General features: G+C 46.6%; 1 long non-coding RNA gene across 1 annotated transcript; it reads right to left on the bottom strand.

Annotated features, from left to right (window-relative positions):
- Nucleotides 1–2,397: 2,397 nt before the first annotated feature.
- Nucleotides 2,398–7,631, bottom strand: LOC139061463 (uncharacterized). Its single transcript, XR_011515442.1, has 3 exons — nt 7,576–7,631; nt 3,098–3,224; nt 2,398–2,865 (listed from the first exon to the last, which is right to left on the bottom strand). It is a non-coding gene; the product is annotated as an uncharacterized lncRNA (long non-coding RNA).
- Between the last annotated feature and the right edge of the window lie 5,590 nt (nt 7,632–13,221).

Genomic DNA, 13,221 nt, shown 5'->3' with positions numbered 1-13,221 from the left:
ACTGGAAAATAAAGTGTATCATAGGAAAATCGTATCATCCAACATATCCAACCAAATCGGATTTTCGGGAAAAGAAAAAAAAACAACATTTCGAAAAGTGTATTAAGCAGAATCGTATTGAGGTTCCACTTTATAAAAAGAAACGACACTGAAATTGGCTGTAGAAAAGTTAGTAAATTACTAACTGCGCTCTGAAGCTTGTCACAATTTTTTCTAGAGTTTAGAAGTCTAGGACCTTGATTTAACGCAAGAAATGAATAGTCAAAAATATTGTTACGGTGAAGGGAAGGAAGAAGTTGGATTAGACAAGACGAAGTCTGGCAGTTGCCTGAATGCCATTAACATCAGTTGTAAACATACATTATTTTACACTTGTGGGCCTGCTTTCTTCCTGCAACATTTTGGTGGAGGTGCTGGGTACAATCACGGAACTTTGCAGCGGACGTCATCTACCTGCCGCCACAATGGCAAATCAACCGGACGATACTGATGCAGACTCGGACATCAGTGTACTATCCCTCTCCGGCTTCCTCCATATTGGCAACGAGCAGCGGAAAGATCCTGTTCTTCGAACACTTATGGAACGCCTAAGCTCCTCGCCCAATGAGCCGTCCCTCCGGATGTTCACCTTGCGCGATGGAACTTTATACCGTCGCAGCGTTCATCCAGACGGCCCGGAGCTCCTCCTAGTCGTTCCCAAGCACCTTCGACTCGCCTTGCTCCAGCAACTTCACGACGCTCCTTCTGGCCCGGCATTTATTGCTCTGTGCGCCGTTATGTCGCTTCTTGCGACCTGTGTCAGCGCCGAAAGACGCCTGCTATGCGTCCCGCTGGTTTGCTGCAACCAATTGATATCCCTACAGAGCCCTTCTACTGGGTGGGCCTAGACCTCCTTGGCCCCTTTCCAATTTCCATCAAAGGAAACAAATGGATTGCTGTAGCAACAATTATGCCACGAGATATGCCATCGCACGAGCGCTACCAACCAGCTGCGCTACAGATGTCGCCGACTTCTTACTAAACGACGTCATCCTGCACCATGGCGCCCCTCACCAGTTGCTGACGGATCGCGGCCGCTACTTTCTATTGAAGGTCGTCAACGATCTGCTCCGCTCCTGTTCTACAGAACACCAGAGTGCTACCGCGTACCACTCTCAAACGAACGGCCTCACCAAGCGACTCAACTGCAAGCTAACTGAAATGCTGGCCATGTACGTTTCCGACGATCACCGCGACTGGGACATCGCTTTACCATACATCACTTTTGCATACAACTCGTCCCATCACGACACTGCCGGATTTTCACCATTTTACCTGTTGTATGGCCGCGACCCCACCTTGCCCTTTGATATATTGCTACCTTCCGCAGTACTATCACCCAGCACTGGTTACGCTCGCGATGCTATTGACTTAGCCGCCCAGGCCCGAGAAGTAGCCCATTATCGCCTCACAGTCTCGCAAGCTTCTCAAAAGCGACGCTACGACCTTCGGCACCGAGACTTTTATTTTTTACCTGGTTCCCTTGTCCTTCTCTGGACGCCTTCACGTCGCGTCAGCTTGTCGGAAAAACTACTTTGCCGTTATTCTGGTCCGTACCAGATCTTACGCCAACTTTCCAACGTGACATACGAGATCGCCCCAGTCGGCCAGCCTTCAGTGCCTTCCAACGTCACCAGCGATGTTGTTCACGTCGCCAGGCTGAAGCCCTATGTCCCCCCATTAAGTGATGCTCTATAACTTGCACCGGGACGGAGCTACCTCGCCGCGAGGGTGACGTTACGGTGAAGGGAAGGAAGAAGTTGGATTAGACTAGATGAAGATGAAGTCTGGCAGTTGCCTGAACGCCATTAACATCAGTTGTAAATATAGGTTATTTTACACTCGTGGGCCTGCTTTCTTCCTGCAACAATATCATGTAAGTACCCCTTTAAAGTTCAACATCTTGAGACGTATTTCTGGACATTGAGACGTAATATTTACCGAAGCCATAAGACTCTTAACGAAGCATGTTTCAGTCTTGCAGGCAAACCAAACATTTACAGTGGTGCACCTTCAAATGGTGCAGTCAATTCTATGGACCTAATGCTTGCATCTTGCACACCTGCTTAAGCCAGAGGCAGGAAATTAGGACAACCTCCAAAACATTTCAATTATCTCTTTCTGAAAGAGAGAAGTGTGTTTTATCCAGCAATTCTTGACATAGCCAGAGTGGTCTAAAGGTAAAGTGACAACTATGTTCCTCACGAAGGCCTGATTCACACAGGTGTTATCGGCCCCATCACGGTACACGCGTCTGTCAGGACAGAGCATTTCCTTGCCGATTTCTCCGCAGAAACAAGACGCTATCGACATTTGCTGATGCTCTAAACATCATCAGTATCCTGTGTTAGAGGAGAAAATGGTGTGAAAACCCTCTATTTTCACAGATACAGGTTCCGTAACATTTTGTGCCGAGACATGACTGGATGGGTCAAATGTGTGAACCAGAATGAACTTACAATGGCACTTGAACATAAGATAAGTTAGAGAAACATTGCTGCAAACAGATGGCAACACAGGTGAAAAGTTTTAGATAATGATGCCAAAGGACAGACACCATTGCTTGTAATGCTTCAGTAGAAGCACAAGGCGAGATTTTCAAGATCATAAGCTGGAATCTAAACCACACAAGGCAAGCAAAGCCCACCTGCCAACTGTGTTCACAGCAGCCTACACATATTGTCAACCCACGTGACGTTTCTGTGGCCAACATACCATGGCGGTTGTGCCAGGATGACTGTGGACGCAGATGGCAACGTAGCCAAAGCATTCTCGCCTTGAGTGCCTGCTGCATAAATCAGTCTTGCGTCTGGAAGCGTCCGCAACCTCCATGAAAGTGTTACAGAGGAAAAGAGATGCACCAAATACATTTACTGAATATTTACAAAAACTGTAGCAGCTGACAAGATAGTAGTTAGCACGCAAAATCCAAAAGTGTTCCCTTTTTCATCAGCCTTTTAAACTATGCTCTCTAGATCACTAGACTTTTATCTAAAGCGGGAACAATCGATCAATCCTCTTCAAAAAAAGACAATACAGCACTGACATGGGTACTCACATGAATGAGCCCACTTCATGTGTCGACCACTCGAATCTGTTTTAAACACAGGCCTATTTCCAAAGCTCCAACTGCAGTGCACTTGCTTTTATGAGATATGTAAATTAATTTGGGCTAGTTGATGGGTCTGAAACGAATGCACAGTGCAAAACAAAATATAGATGGAAGTTACAATGGTGCACAGAACCGTCTTCCAACTATTTCTATTAGAGCATAACCTCCCTATAGCGAAGCAACATATAGGGAACTGACAGTTAAAGTGAAAAAAGTGCCAGTCCTGATTACACTCCCTTAGGGCATTCACATATTTTTCAATGATATCTTATTCATGCACTGCATGCACAAGAGACTATTTAAATATGACAAGCCTTTGGTGTCTCTTAGAATGATCAGGGGTTCCCTGCAGTGCAATTAGGTGACAAGTTTGGTTCAGTACATATTGGTTTCATTGCATGGTATTTATATAATTGTTATTTTTACAATATATTTCGCCAACTGCCTAATGCAAAATTTGAGTGCAGCTCTATACATGTTTCCATTTTGCAATATATTGGCTAGCATGGACAATCTGTCTCGTGTGGCACTTCACAAACAAAGCGAAGTGTGGCGCGACTGCGTTGCTAATTGGAAGACCACGAGAGCAGCACATGGGTGATGCGTGGGCGCAATTCACAGCAGCTGCCGAGACAGACCTCTGCTCATGCAGCACTTTGTTTCCATACAGATGATGCGCACTAGTGTGGTATAAAGGCATCCAAGATTTTCCTTCCTAGGAAACATCTAATGAAGCAATAGCTCCTAACAAGGCCACTATCCAAAATAATCAAGAAAGGAATAGAGAAAAATGTCACAGAAAATCGCATCAAACTAGGTCAGAGCATCAAAAATTGACCAACATTCTAGGCCTTGCCCTTGGAAAAAGTTTTGCAGCAAGGTTAATTGAGCACAAATGATATGCAGGTATTCTATGGAGTGATGTCAAGGATCGAACACTGAGCTCTGCTCTTCTGCAGGACCTTGGTGATGCACATTTTAACTGCCATTCTTCTGGCTACTATGGTTTCCAGGAAAATTGGTCATCTTTAAGAGGACATGACACCACCATAGTACATTTTCAGGCATATTACTTGCACTAGCATACAGAACAATTAAGGTTTACTGACAATGAACATTTGCGGCAGGACACAATAGCAATGACAGTATTTGGCAGGATGTTTAGACAACAGACTAAAGAGAGTGGACTGGAGGTGAAACCAGTTCTTTTGGTGAAGTATTTAGCTCGGCTTTAAACAGTGCATTGCTTGCATATAGGGTAACATACTTGTCATGTGCAATTTTGTAACAGTGTACTTATGATGGAAAATTCTGATCAAAACCACTCAGTGGCATGGTGAGGCAAGTGGACAACACAGTGGTCTTAAAGCATTGTTTCGTACTGAGTACTAAGTAGCAAGTTCGGTATTCCCGCACAGCAGCCAGGTTAATGAGATAAAAAATGGGAATAAAATGTCAAACCAAGTGACAAAGCATGAAGCAAGACCTATAAAGTTTCAAAGTTCTTTGAGTCGTGTGTGCACCTTGTTGGCAAATGTGTGAACTTTCGACGCATAAAAAATGTTGTCATTGGAAACAATTTGTCAAAGATAATCACTTGTTTATCAACAAAGTGAGTTTTATCACACAAAAGTTCAAAAAAGCCTGCTTAAAAAATGAAAAACACCAGTAATTTTGACCTTCTCTTACATTGAACACCCTGTCATTAAACTGTCTATGGCATCTCTAGCATGTCATGCGGACCAACACCTAGGCAAGAGACAATGGCAGCAACTGCTGCAGAATAGGCGAAAGCAGAGAAAACAGTGATGGCACGAAACAGGCTGTAGCATTACAAAAAGAAAATGCGCAAATTTGATGTCAAATGATTAAAAAAAATACAATTCAGAGCCCTTCCACTATGTGAAGATGGAAGACCAGCTGAAGCTGTACTTGTTGACAAGTATATTGAGTTATATATGGTTAATTGCTATATTGATTAAATAAAGAAACATACACACAACTTCGTTATCTTTGATATTCTATTTATTTTGTCACCATGGTAACCATTGCTTTGTGGTCACTGTGATATACTGCAATTGGTCGCCGATGCTTTCGTGCCCACTACCGCTTCTCTTTGCAAAGGTGATCCTCACGGGCACGCTGTTCTTCATCAGTCACAGAGCAGCTATCCGACATTACGGATCTGCAGACAAGCACGGGTCTGGCTATAGCAGCTGCCCGTTGCCTTCATGCTGTTGCTCACACCGGTGCTCTTAACATGCACATCGTTCTTCTTCAGTATGGACTAGACGCGTCCTGGCCATAGCAGGACCAAAGTAAAACTGCTGATAACGTCGCTAGAGCGATGTCGACTTCACAAGAAAACGAGGCACAGACATTGGTGGGTACACAATGACGTTTTATTATTCTGCCATCCACTCCAGAGCCACTGAGCACAGCTGGCGCACAGCAGGCTACTGTGGATTCAATTTGGTCGACGCAACTTTTTTCTACACACCCTGTCGATGTATGCACTATTGGTCGTGGTCAGAACCTAGCCATATACAGCTTCGCTGTAAAAATAGCAGGGGAAATGGAAGCAGACACGTTCAATGCATCACAAAGGAATGCAGCAAGCAAAAAGATGCGGTTTCTGCAGCACAAGCCAAGACCTTGTACAGCTTGTGGCAACAAAATGCAGCAAAAGCAGATAGCTCAATCACTTCGCAGTTGTTCTAGCCTTGTGAACTGGAGCAACTGGCTTTCCTGTCCAGGAAGCACGGGCAACGACACTGCACACATGTTGGTAATATCAAGCTTTGATGCAGACATAGTAATGTGTGGTGAGGAATTAAGTGTAATCTTTGTTTCCACTTCTGCATGAATTTTGTGGAAGTGCTGGAGGGTCAAGGTTTTATACAGCTATTAATTTATGTATGTGGTCTAATAAACCATTGCAAAGTGAATGTGTGGCATCAGCAACAGATAGCCAGGCACTATCACAAAAAGAAGCAACATAATACTGGGGAGTGGTTGTCGAAAGTTGCAGGTTCTGGAGGAGAGAGACAAAAGGACAAGACTGCATCGATCAATTGGACATGACTGAAGGCATGCACGGTATGTCGAGCAAGAAGCAGACAGAAGGAGTATTAAAGAAACGCATGAAGGAGAAGCCTGACAGTGTGTGAAGGCAAGAGCATCACATGAAAAGAAAAATTTGAAGAAAGTAGCAAATGAATGGGGAGCTCAGATGCCAAGGAGCAAGAATTTTCTGCTAAAAATGTTATTGCTGTTGTGCCTTAGCCCTGGTGCTGCAAATGGAAGGTGGAAGAAACAAGTACAGTACAAGTTGAAAAAGTGCTGTGGCACGAGTGAGCGGCATTAGATCGGTGCCTCATCAAAATGATTGAATTTCCAGTGCTCATCTGCACTCAACAAAGTGTGCTAACCTGTGCTGTTGGAAGTGTGCGAGCTATCTCGAGATGAAATGTGCAATCAGCCAGCTCTTCCAGATTCAGAAAAGACTTAAGACCAGAGGAAAATTTCTAAAACTACAAGACAGCAACCTGATTTGTTAAATCATATTTTGGATGTTTCCAGTAGAAGCACTTGCACCAACGAAAACTAAGTTGCATTAAAGGTTGGACTTCAGAAAGTGCATCAACACTACACCAACGATAAATGCAATTCCACTACATGGATAACTTGCCTTGTATGAAAACATTGTTTTCACCTTTTGCTCTCCTGTTCGCCACATAAGCATTGCGGATTAAACAAAGTCTCACTGTTTCGTGCAATGCGTTTGTCACTGGCTGACCACAGAGACGCCGAACAAGTGTACTGGCAGGCATTCAGAGCTATTTCGCATACGGTTGTAGTGATCTGAGCCCTTGTTTCGCCCACATAGAGCGCCCCGTATACGAGCTAGACATCGTAACAGCCGGGATTATTAACTAGCCAATATCAGTGTTACTGCACAGCTTTCACAAAGGTCTACTGCTATGAAATTGCATGACGACCACTTTTCTTTTGCATACATTTCTTCCGTATTCATCCGCAGGGCGTAGTGTTTTGCCAGTGTGGCTATACAGCTCTCACAACGATCTACGGCTCAGATTGCATGACGACGCAAGTTTTATACTTACACATACAGACTACAAGATTTCCATTCCCACGAACCTCCAAGTGTGCTGTATTCTCAGTTACATTAAGAACTAATGCATCGGCACGGCAGTTAATTCATAAACTGTTTTCGTTCCCGCGATTCCCCTGAAGTGTGTGGTATGCTGACCTTGATCAACGACACTATTGAACAATGCATCGGCACGACGTAATGCTTTGCCACTAAAGTCATCCGAGAAGACACCTCACTTCCAAACGTATCCCCTTGCGACTATAAAATTTAATATGCTACCGTCGCAACAAAATAGAAACAAACTCACCTCGGACGCTGCTTTTTCCGCCTTGCCGGCCACGCATCCTGTCGATTCTGTGCTGCAAGCTCGGCTAGGGACAAATGGAGCAAACGGTTTTCTTCCCCGTTGTACCTAAACGATGAGAAATCTTGAGCACCAAAAGTCCCCACATTTCTCTCTCGCAGCTACTGCTCCTCGCGCGTGCGCAGAAACAGCGGTGAAATCCATTTTCGATGTGCTCGTGGCTCTTGCATTGCCCGGGGGGCGCTGCGAAAATGGTGCTAAAAAGCGCCCTCTGTCCTCAACTGGGTAGTACCAAGTTTGGCCGTCTGCTTCGGAAAGCACGTTTACAATAACGACCCGCCACTTTTTTTTTTTTTTTGTACCGCGGCTTGCAGCGAATATCGGGCGCCGAAGATTTTTTCCAGGGGTGGCACGCTGCGTAAAGGCAATAACTTATGCAACGCCGAATACGTGTATGTCGTTCAAGAAATAAGCGTCGAAGTTTTAGCGCGGTGTCAATCGCAAGTGAAGCGAGTTGCGTATGAAGTTGAACTTCAGGTAAGGCTTGCACGCTGCGAGATTCAGGCGCACAAACACGAGGAAATGCTTGCTATAAATGAACTCACAGCAGCGATAAGCCGGCATCATGTGTACGGAACTGCTCGAGCGCACGATCGTACTTACGGCGACGGCAGCGGTCTTTCGACATGCCGCGAAACGGCGGGCCTCCTGCAATATTTGTTGACTGCATGTCGCTAGACAAGTAGTTATGCCTGCTGCACTGTAGTAGCGGCCATCTGTCCCTTTAGCAATTGATAAATAACTGATGCAATGCTATGAGCACGCAGTAACGTGCGTGCGAATCGCGCGAGCTCGTGCGCTGCTCGCTTGGTGTAGCTTTTAAAGGGACCCTGAAACGCTTTTGACGATTTTCTACAAACATACTGAGTCGTTATAGTAGGTCCTTCTGATCATTATTTGACATATCTAAGTGCGCCGCGTAAAGCGTGTAATTTATTATAAGGTTTTAAAAATGCACATCGCTGCCGATCGCAGCACACTGCTCGGCGGAATTTTAAGCCGCCCCTACCCATATGATGGAAATCGCCCATATGACGTCAGTGGGGCGAGCTATCCGATTGGCTGACCAGGGCGCGTGATCGATAATTTTTCCAACTTTGTGGTAAACAAATGATGTTAGTAATAGTTGGAATCTTAGTTCATTTGTTTTTACAAAAAGAAAGTAACATAAAGAGAATGCACAAGAACAATTTTTCAGTACACTCAAGCACTTACGCCACACAGCACGTGTCGTCTGCTTGTGTTACAACATACCCCATTTTGACGAGAGCTCCGCGGTCAGAGTCGGTCTCAAGTCTTTTTGCGAGCACTATGATTCGACTTTGTTGCCTTGTCGACTGCAAAGGTAGCGACTGGTAATATGCCAAGCTGCGACATCGTGTCCCTCTACAAGGCAGCATACAAGCGTACTGGCTTCTGCGCATCGGACTGCCGCTATCCGATCGGCGCCAGGATTTGCACGTGTGTGTCCGTCACTTTACACCGGAAGATTACTAACGCAATAGCTTTTCGCGAGTCCGGTATTAGGGCAAACTTAAGCGCAAGGGGACAGGGTCTGGCCGCTTGACTGTGCCGTAACGGGATGAGCAGAAACGCAAATGTGAGTGCTCTTTTTCCAGTGACTCTAGAGTGCTCTGCATGGTGTAGCCACCTGGTGGCACAGAGCTCAACCATACACAGCAGCAGTAACGAAGTGTATTCTTCTTTACTGCTGGTGTGTATTTTTCGCAGGAGTGTAATCATCAACATGTTGTTTTTATAAATGTTTTACACTTCGTTAGAGCAATATTAGCGCTTTGTGTGACTGGTTAAGCGCTGCGCCAACGAGTGGCTGGACCGTGCAGACCGACTAGGCCACTCACGTACGTTTACGCTAAAGTTCCTTCATCAGCTTGAGTTGATGCCTACAGCCATTTGCCGAAATGACCAGCTTGCCTGTGGTTACCGGAATACCAGACACGTTCGGCACTACGACAGAATGCTCGCAACGCACGCTGCTTCGATAGCTCTCGCTTGAGATCGACGGCCAAGCGGCTAGCGGAGAGGTTTCGCGCGGGCGGGGTGGGCTCCAAAACAACCGGAAGTGGACGATGTGACGTCGCTTCGTGGCGCAGAACCACTGAAGGCGGAGCTTAGCCCCGACCACTCGGCGAACGAGTTGAGGAGGAAAAGCATGGCTAGGGAGGAGGGTGACTTCTAATCGCTTGTAGCTCCATTAATACGTAACGCTTCACTTAAATTGAGGTGCGAATGTTCTACTTAAGCTGTACCCTGCGCGTCTACAAAATTTGCCCCAACAATTTCAGGGGCCCTTTAATGACAGCGCTCGAACATCGATGTGCTGCAATCGATACTACCTTGCTGCGCTGCATCAACGTGCTGGCTTGAGGTCAAGTATAAGCGCATTTAAATCTCTAACCTGTGCTGCTCGTAGTGGGGTAGTGAATTGTCACCGAATCAGCCCGACCATTTGTGCTCATTTGCACGCACCACTTCGCACTGGTCGAATTGTTAATTGACGCTGTGGCTGGGTCTCGAATCGTGAATCACCAGCCATGCCTGCTGCTATGTCTGTCTACCGTCGGGATTGTAGGCGCAAAAGACCGAATTTCAGAACGCAGATAAGCAAGGTTCAAGGCAGGCGAAGCAGTCAGCATGGCGCGAAGTTTCGCTTACCCAGCGCGACGAACTGCTGCAGCTAACCGGCGCGCCCGACGCTCCGTTTCGTGAGGCCTTGAAGGAAAACGGTAGAATCTGATGTTGGGATTCAGGCCTTCTTGTTCATGGCAGCCGACGACGCAGAAGTAACGACGGTGACGCTTTTTCGAGGCTGAGCTAGGTCTCTACGGATCGGCGTTGCCGATTCCTTGCTTCCAGCATTACGTCTCACGGAGAGTCCATTTTCGTTAAACTATAGGCTGCGACGAGCTCGCAGCGTGGTCGGCGTGGTCTGTGAGAAGTGACGAGCTTTTTCGCAGTCGCAGCAGGGGAGAAAAAAGTGCGAATCGACGCAAAACTCGGCCTAGAAACGTGCTTCGCCACAGCCAGGGCTCAATGCGACCCAAGCTGGTACGACCGAGATGTCGTTTCCCGCGCCACCACCAGGCGCCGCTACTATACCTTAAAGTCCAGCGCAAGACGCCCATTGACCAGCTTCGCTTTACAAAATGTAGCACTGGTTCACCGATAAAGATTGACCTGAAGATTCTAGTCTCTGCGGGGCCTTGACATTGGCGCGCCTCGAACGTCGTTCAATAAGCACATGGCAAAAACGGAGAAATGAAAGCCTTAATAGCGAAAATGCACAGAGCGCAACCTTTCCACACAGTTCTTTTTCAGAAGACGATTTGCCAAGCCGGGCATTTTGTGGCTCGCGATTGGCCGCGCGCGCGTGGAAGTCGCCCTCCATGCACCGGCGGTAACGGGGACAGCAGCGTGGTGACGCAATGGCGATTGCGAAGGCAAGGCCACCGCTGCGCCAACCAGGAGGCGCCACCGACTCGTCTGTCCGCTGGCACGGTGTCCTTCGTAGAGCGACTCGGACGCGGAATACACGCGCCTCGCGGCCCCCTTTGTCAGGCCGCGGAGAGGGGAGGTTTGTGGAAGAGCACGCGCGAACCATCCCCTCCTGTATGACAGCTTCTGGTTTAAAAGAAATGCTTGTGCTTGGCTGACGGCATTGTCTACTATGACACTTGCGAAGAGTAGCCCCAAAAACACAGCTAGGTCTGAAAGAGCCGAACGGAAGCCAGAGCTGGTAAGGTGTCTTTTTGGCCACCACTGGGAAGACGCAAGAGAGTACGCATTTGGGCTGGTTGGTTCATGATTACGAGCAATAAAAACAGCGCTAAACGACGGGACGAGTGAAGGGACACAGACAACGGCGCTGACTAACAACCAAACAGTGTTTATTCCGTCAGTCAGCATATATATGCTCCGCCGCTATCTGAAACCACAGAATCTACAGAATAGGGCATGCGCAGGGGGAATTGCAATTAATGTGATAAGAAGGCAATCTCCTTCGGAAGGAGAGAAATGGACGGAAGGCTTACACATGCTTCGCCACTAACGTGAATGTGCAAGGCTTCGGATATGAGGCGTGCGCGGTCATCACGATACTTTGACAGATAGGTTACACCTTCGAAAGATGGTTTGCAGCCGCATTCATTGCAATGCAGTGACAACTGACTATCTTTTGCCCGTTTTTGAAATTTATTGAAGTGCTCGCGCATGCGGTCGTTGATGCAACGCCCCGTTTGGCCGATATAAAAACGTTGTTAGTCAGCGCCGTTGTCTGTGTCCCTTCACTCGTCCCGTCGTTTAGCGCTGTTTTTATTGCTGGGAAGACGCTTCTGCTAAGGAGCACACATTTTCGCCAGCCTGTAATTGATGATGACCGGCCGCGTCTCGGTTAAAGCTTTGTAAGCCAGTCTTCAAAAGCTGCCGACATTAAGGGAGAGGACTTTTCAAGGAGAAATGAAAAGCGCGGTTCGACGTTATGTTCGTGTTATGTTCATCGTATTAGCATGCGTTATTACACACACACACACACACACACACACACACACACACACACACACACACACACACACACACACACACACACACACACACACACACACACACACACACACACACACACACACACACACACACACACACACACACACACACACACACACACACACACACACACACACACACACACACACACACACACACACACACACACACACACACACACACACACACACACACACACACACACACACACACACACACACACACACACACACACACACACACACACACACACACACACACACACACACACACACACACACACACACACACACACACACACACACACACACACACACACACACACACACACACACACACACACACACACACACACACACACACACACACACACACACACACACACACACACACACACACACACACACACACACACACACACACACACACACACACACACACACACACACACACACACACACACACACACACACACACACACACACACACACACACACACACACACACACACACACACACACACACACACACACACACACACACACACACACACACACACACACACACCAGCATAAAATTCCAATTGACATGTTCACTTGTATGCCCTGTATATAACATTGCTATTTCCGTCTTTTTCCCGTAGTATTCCTTGAAGCATTGTATTCCTTGATACGTTCATTTTGCCTGTATTGTACATTCTAGTATCAGTGCCTTACGTTAATTTTCGTATTTTTTCTTTGAAGTGTGCCTTTGTGGCATTTTATTACTTGAGCTATTGCTCTTTCATGTTTCAATCTTTTAGCAATGTCGAAGAGCCCTGCATTGGGAAGTGTCTTTTGAACCAGACTTAAGAAGGCTGCTTACTCTTTTTCTTTTATTCATTTGATTTTGTAACCCCTCTGACACAATGCTCTTATAGGGTCTGCAAGGTATTTTAAATAAATAAATAAATATAGTCTCCATTCGTGCAGTCTGCGCTGGACTACATTGAAAGTTTCATTAAACCAACTGGCGTGGGCCCGTCTT

The sequence above is a fragment of the Dermacentor albipictus genome, chromosome 6, assembly GCF_038994185.2.
Source record: "Dermacentor albipictus isolate Rhodes 1998 colony chromosome 6, USDA_Dalb.pri_finalv2, whole genome shotgun sequence".
NCBI classification, from domain to species: domain Eukaryota; kingdom Metazoa; phylum Arthropoda; class Arachnida; order Ixodida; family Ixodidae; genus Dermacentor; species Dermacentor albipictus.
Note: the sequence above shows the minus strand (reverse complement) of the source record. Positions and strands in the feature narration are given on the sequence as shown.